The sequence below is a fragment of the Nerophis ophidion genome, linkage group LG08 (genome assembly GCF_033978795.1).
Source record: "Nerophis ophidion isolate RoL-2023_Sa linkage group LG08, RoL_Noph_v1.0, whole genome shotgun sequence".
Taxonomy (NCBI): Eukaryota; Metazoa; Chordata; class Actinopteri; order Syngnathiformes; family Syngnathidae; genus Nerophis; species Nerophis ophidion.
Window position 1 is genome coordinate 21,593,884 of NC_084618.1, and position 7,500 is coordinate 21,601,383.

At 35.8% G+C, this 7,500-nt stretch overlaps 1 protein-coding gene across 2 annotated transcripts in view; it reads left to right on the forward strand.

Annotated features, from left to right (window-relative positions):
- fibcd1b (fibrinogen C domain containing 1b) overlaps nucleotides 1–7,500 on the forward strand; it is a 364,858-nt gene that overhangs the window by 191,037 nt on the left and 166,321 nt on the right. The gene's annotated exons all lie outside the window — the stretch shown is intronic.

A 7,500-nucleotide genomic window follows, 5' to 3' on the forward strand; every position in this document is an offset into this window, starting at 1 on the left:
GGGATCTTTCTGTGTGGAGTTTGCATGTTCTCCCCGTGAATGCGTGGGTTCCCTCCGGGTACTCCGGCTTCCTCCCACTTCCAAAGACATGCACCTGGGGATAGGTTGATTGGCAACACTAAATTGGCCCTAGTGTGTGAATGTGAGTGTGAATGTTGTCTGTCTATCTGTGTTGGCCCTGCGATGAGGTGGCGACTTGTCCAGGGTGTACCCCGCCTTCCGCCCGATTGTAGCTGAGATAGGCGCCAGCGCCCCCCGCGACCCCAAAAGGGAACAAGCGGTAGAAAATGGATGGATGGATGGATAGAAATGAAGTGCTGTAACAGTTTTTATTTTTTTTTGTGGCGCTCTCCATGGTGCTGAAGATTGTTAGTCAATGTTGTCATGGACCAATACAAGAGGTGGGTGAAGTATTCCGTTTTTAGATGCATCGCAATTCGGACGTGGACGATTATGAAATCGATTTGTAAACGTCAATAATCGATTTGTTTATTGTAAATAAAATAATGCACACAGTTGAAAAATGTGGCTGACTGCAGCCAGCCACCTCGCTGACGGATCCGACAAGCTCCTTTTTTTAGGGAACTTATGCTCCAATTTTGCATACACTCTCATTAATTTTGTACATGTGGGAATTATTTTAACTGTTCGTTATTATTTTTTTGAAGCCGCAAGTGATACACGCATATTCAGTGAAGAATTGTGAGCAGCACAAAATTTCTGATCTCAAACTGTTATTACAGGACATATACTCCGATATACTTTAGAGTAGTCATTGTACAGCTCATATAGATTTTTATCCACGAGGAGTGTGAATTCTTGCACATTCAACAATTCCATCTGATTTCAGGGGTGACGATTCGATTCAGAATTGATTCTCAATTAAATGCAATTCTTGGTTAGGACCGATTTTTTTTCAATTTGTTATTTGGTAAAACAATCATAATTAAACTTTTTCAAAACAGGGTGGATGTTAAAAACAGTTTTTCTTAACCCTATGTCTGGGGCCCGTTGTTGGGCGCCAGAGGACCGCCAACAAAATATCTGTTTCTCGGCTGTGGTCCATATGGATCCTATTAGTACTCAGTAGTAACACACTTACAATATGGCAGTAATGACATTCTCAAACACACAAAGTCTGGAGCTAAAGTCATAAATACGCTTTTTAAGCGCAGAAATTATGACTAAAGTTTTTAAGCCGTATTTTCATTCCCACTTAAGCTTAGTTAAGAAACATATTTAATATAAGTATGACTAAAATGTATACATAATTGTGTGAAAATGTATTTTTGTCAGTTATTTGAGTCCCTTTCTATGCGATATATTTGGTTAATACCCATTTTTGTAACCAGCCTGACCTAAGCCTTAAGTTTATGTGCTAATTAAATAATGATCTTTGTAATTAACGTATGGTTAAATATCTTTAGACACTGTTGTAAACTGTAAATAGGTTGGAAATAATTATTGAATATGGTAAAATCTAGAGTAAAATGACTAATTCAGTGTTAATAATTAAGTAGTGGGAAAATTGAGCCCTGACTTTGAAAAGGATAAGAACCTCTAGATTAGAAGATATCTTTCTGGTTGCTTCGACAACTTTTTTTTCCGAAAATTGATGCTTGTATAAAAAAACGTAGAAAATTGTGTATCGATTTAGAATCGGGACGAAAAGGAATCGCGATTAAATGTTTTGTCCACTCCTAGGACCGTTTAAATCAAAGCTGGGCAAATATTTTGACTCCACAAAAGTCACAATGTCCCATAAAAAACTTATGACGGACCAACTTAAAAAAAGAAATGGAATTTTACAGTTTGTTACTGAATGCGACACCCAAAATGCACATTAAAATAAAGAAAGTGAGATTTACAATGTTAACTACGAACAATAAAACACTGAATACAAACAACATATGAACGTCACTCTTACGGGGGATTTACAATATTCACTATGAACAATAAAATACTTAACATTGACAACATTTGAACGTTGCTCCTCTTTAAGTGGGATTTACAATATTAACTATGAACAATAAAACACTGAATATAAACAACATATGAACGCTGCTCTTTTTTTTACGTGGGATTTATAATATTAACTGTGAACAATAAAACACTGAATATAAACAACATATGAAGGTCACTCCTGTTACGGGGGATGTACAGTATTAGCTATGAACAATAAAATATTGAATATTAACAACATATGAACATTGCTCGTCTTTTACGTGGGATTTACAATATTAACTATAAACAATAAATACTGAATATTAACATATGAAAGTCGCTTTTCTTTTACGTGGGATTTACAATGTTAACTCTGAACAATAAAATACTGAATATACACAACATATGAAAGTTGCTCCTCTTTAAGTGGGATTTACAGTACTAACTATGAACAATAAAATATTGAATATTAACAACATATGAACAGCGCTGCTCTTTTACGTGGGATTTCCAATATTAACTATGAACAATAAGTACTGAATATTAACAACAATAAACATTGCTTTTCTTTTAAGTGGGATTTACAATGCTAACTATGAACAATAAAATACTTAACATTGACAACATATAAATGTCGCTCTTCTTTTAAGTGGGATTTGCAATATTAACTATGAACAGTAAAACACTGAATATAAACAACATATGAAAGTTGGTCCTCTTTAAGTGGGATTTACAATATTAACTATGAACAATAAAACACTGAATATAAACAACATATGAAAGTTGGTCCTCTTTAAGTGGGATTTACAATGTTAACTATGAACAATAAAACACTGAATATAAACAACATATGAACGTCACTCTTCTTTAAGTGGGATTCACAATACTAACTATGAACAGTAAAACACTGAATATAAACAACATATGAACATCGCTCCTCTTTTACGTGGGATTTACAATATTAACTATGAAAAATAAATACTGAATACAAACAACATATTAACGTCGCTCCTCTGTTATGTGGGATTCGCAATATTAACTATGAACAATAAAGCACTGAATATTAACAACATATGAACTTCGCTCTTTTTTTACGTGGGATTTAAAATATAAACTACCAACAATAAAACACTGAATATTAACAACATATGCACATTCTCAAACCAGCTCCTTGATGGACATATTTTACAATCAAGCAAAACACAAGAAGAAAATGTAACAAACCGCAAAGATATGAATGCAAAGTGTAATAATCACCTACAATATGTTATAGTCCTGCAGTCCTGGGTTCAAATCCAGGCTGAGGATCTTTCTGTGTGGAGTTTGCATGTCCTCCCCGTGAATGCGTGGGTTCCCTCCGGGTACTCCGGCTTCCTCCCACTTCCAAAGACATGCACCTGGGGATAGGTTGATTGGCAACACTAAATTGGCCCTAGTGTGTGAATGTGAGTGTGAATGTTGTCTGTCTTTCTGTGTTGGCCCTGCGATGAGGTGGCGACTTGTCCAGGGTGTACCCCGCCTTCCGCCCGATTGTAGCTGAGATAGGCGCCAGCGCTCCCCGCGACCCCGAAAGGGAATAAGTGGTAGAAAATGGATGGATGGAATATGTTATAGTAATACTTTTATGCAGAACTTTGTAGTAAAAATTTGCTTCCCATCTGTTTCTGACACACGCTTTTCGAGTTGGCCTCTCTGAAAACAAACCCCGCCCACTCTGCTTTGTTCCTGGTCAGAGCTGCTTTGACGTAGATTACCGTAATAACTCCAACAACACCCACAAGCGCAGATTTCAACCATTGAAATACTTGCTGTAGTTCAAGACTGACGCTCTTTTAAAAACAGCACTGCACAGTTCTGGTTTAAATTGTATGTGAATTTGTCGCAATCAGGTCAGTGTCTATCAAATAATGCACTTAGAAATATTAAAAAAATATGGGCATGTAATTTAGAAATGTGGTCTTCAGAGGACTTTGGGGAGTTAATTTTGAACTTGGTTCCATTAGAGTACATCTGAAAGTACAGCCTGCGGGCCGGATCAGGACCGCAAAGAGGTTTTATCCGGCCTGTAGGATGAGTTTGTAAGTATAAAAATGAGCCGAAATTTTTGAATGAAAGAAACTGCAGTTCTAAAAGTGTCCACCAGATGTCGCAATAGCAATTATTTGTATCTTTGTAGATTATGCTACATATGTAAAAAATAAAAACACATGATGTGAATAATAATAATAATAATAATAATAATAATTAATTACATTTGAAATGCACTTTACGTTGGTTAAAATCTCAAAGTACTACAAAGTATAAAAAATAAATAAAATAAAATGAAATACAATAAAAATTGAATATATAACAGAAAATTTTAATATTATTAAAAACACATAAATAAATAAAAAAATGAATAAATAAATAAAAATAGAATATATAACAGAAAATTAAAATAGAATTAAAAACATGAAAAACACTGGATAAAACGGAAATATAGATAAAAATAAAAGCATGAAAGCACTGGATAAAACACATAGGAAAGCAGTGTATTTAAAAACAAGAAGGCAGAGAAATCAGATTTTTAAAAATTGTGCTACAAAGGTGGGTTTTTAGTCCCTTCTTTAAACGTTCGTCCGACTGATGCTCTAAGATGGGACTGTGAGAAAAAGGTAAATGCTGGGGAAGGGTGGGGGGATTTTTAATAATAATAATAATAATAGATTTTATTTGTAAAAAAACACTTTACATTGAGCAAACAACCTCAGTGCTACAGTGTAGTGAAAAAATAATAAGATTAAAAAAAAACTAGAACAGCCTAATAGCTAGAATTAGTATGCATGTATGTATCTATAAAAAGGCTTCTTTTTTTTTTTTTGTAAAGAAAGGTTTTTAAGCCTTTTTTAAAAGCATCCACAGTCTGTGGTGCCCTCAGGTGGTCAGGGAGAGCGTTCCAGAGGTCGGGTGCGGTCGAGCTGTTAGTCAAGGACAATGAAAAAACTACAAAAATAACATCCTGTAATTAGATTTTTGATATTATTTATTCAGCTTTATAGATTGGAAATGAACACCAAGGAGTTGACTGATGAACATCGACACATAATTTATTCCGAAAGTATAAATATCGACAATTAAAGATAGAACACTATCAACCAGAACATGTAAGTGTGAAAATACCTCCAAAAATTTGAAGTTGTCTTTAATTTTAAGTTATTGTGCCGTGATTTGACCAGTCCGGCCCACTTGGGAGTAGATTTTCCTCCATGGGCCCCCCCCCCCCATCTAAAATGAGTTTGACACCTATCTCAGAGCTTATTTTTTGCAGCCATCACTGACAAACGCGTGAGCTCCAAAAAGCTGTACTGCACTCTGGCACCCTGGGGGCGGAATATCGGCACGTCCGGGTGGCCCCTCACTCCTAATCAGACGCGACGAGCGCGATTCCAGCGACAACCTGAACTATTTTGCACAAAGAAAAAAAAAAAGGAATTAACCAAAGTCTCAATTACCTTCACGCCGTCCTCCGTGTCAGGTCGGTACTGGCGGCCACGTCAGCGCCGCTGTGACCGCTGGCTATGTGGGCCTTGTCAGAGGAACGTCTCCGAAACGGACCGTGTTCTCATTATTTTCGACATAGCCTGGCGGCTGCAGGTGTCCTGTTCACTCAGCTGTCTGTCAGGGCTTATAGGTCATCTTTCATACTCACCCACTGCAGCCACTCTCACGCCTTTATCACAGGAGCCTGTTTAATGATGACACACACATGTATGTATATATATGTATATATATATATATATATATATATATATATATATGTGTGTGTGTGTGTGTGTGTGTGTGTGTGTGTGTGTGTGTGTGTGTGTGTGTGTATATGTATATATATATATATATATATATATATATATATATATATATATATATATATATATATATATATATATAAACACCTTTATATGGGGCAGTATAGCTCAGTTGGTAGAGTGGCCGTGCCAGCAAATTGAGGGTTCCGGGTTCGATTCCCGCTTCTGCCAAACTAGTCACTGCCGTTTTGTCCTTGGGCAAGACACTTTACCCACCTGCTCCCAGTGCCACCCACACCGGTTTAAAAATGTAACTTAGATATTGGGTTTGACTCTGTAAAGCGCTTTGAGTCACTAGAGAAAAGCGCTATATAAATATAATTCCCTTTCACTTCACACTACATATACACACACATATATACACGTATATATATATATATATATATATATATATATATATATATATATATATATATATATCCTGTTCGGCTTGCGCATGTCGCTGACATGTTCTTCTAGTCGTTAACCAGGAAGGTAACAACGGCCTCGTTAATGTCGCCTCGCCTCAGGACCCGACAGCACAAAACAACACCTTGTCAAAGGTGGCGCAGGTAGAAGGTTCTTGACGCATTTCGGAGTGACGTATAGCGGCACAAAGAAACACGAGCCGGGGTCTTAATTATCTTTACCTCTGCCAAGCACAGGAAGGTGTTTTTACCCGGCGAAATCTTGAATGAGGTTCCGGACAGGTGCTGAAGAAGCTCGCCAGACAACAATTCCTTGCTCATCCTACATCACCAGGCAGCGCTAAGTAACGTTCAACCTTCATAAAATATTTGTATGACTTTTTGGGGTGATGCAACTAGTTGAATGACAACAATCATGGCCTGAGGGGGTCAAAAACTACAAATGTGCAGACTTTGCTTTTATAAGTAAAGGTAAACTGTGGTGATTTATTGATTGATATTTTACAACCGTCTATTTTGGCTAATTATGAAGACTTTTATCAGATTTCGAATCAGAATCAGATTAATCAGAATAATCCCCTAGGGGAAATTAAGGATTTTTTGTAGCACTATTCCATTCAAGATCAGATCAGACAAACATTACAGGGAGACAGAACAGGATCGCTGACGGGTATAAAAAAGGTGAGAAACAGGTAAATGTTGGGGAGAGGCAGGGTTTTTTTTAATAATAATAATAATAATAATAATAATAGTTTTTATTTGTGAAAAACACTTTACATTGAGCAAACAACCTCAAAGTGCTACAGTGTATTTAAAAAATAAAATAAATTAAAAATAATAATAATAATAAGATAATAAAAATAACAATTAGTATATTATATAGCAACTAGTATGCATATATCTATAAAAAAGGGTTTTTTAGGCCTTTTTTAAAAGCATTCACAATCTGTGGTGCCCTCAGGTGGTCAGGGAGAGTGTCACACTGACTGGGAGTAATAATAGTTTAGTAATAATAATAATATTAATAGATTGTATTTGTAAAAAGGCACTTTACATTGAGCAAACAACCTCAAAGTGTTACAGTGTATTAAAAAATAATAATTAAAATAAAATGATAATAATAATATAATAAAAATAAGTAAAAGTATATTATATAGTAAATAGGATGCATGTATCCATAAAAAGGCTTTTTTTTTAAAGAAGGGTTTTTTTTAAGCCTTTTTTAAAAGCATTCACAGTCTGTCGTGCCGTCAGGTGGTCAGGGAAATCGTTCCACTGACTGGGAGTAATAATAGTTTAATAAAAAT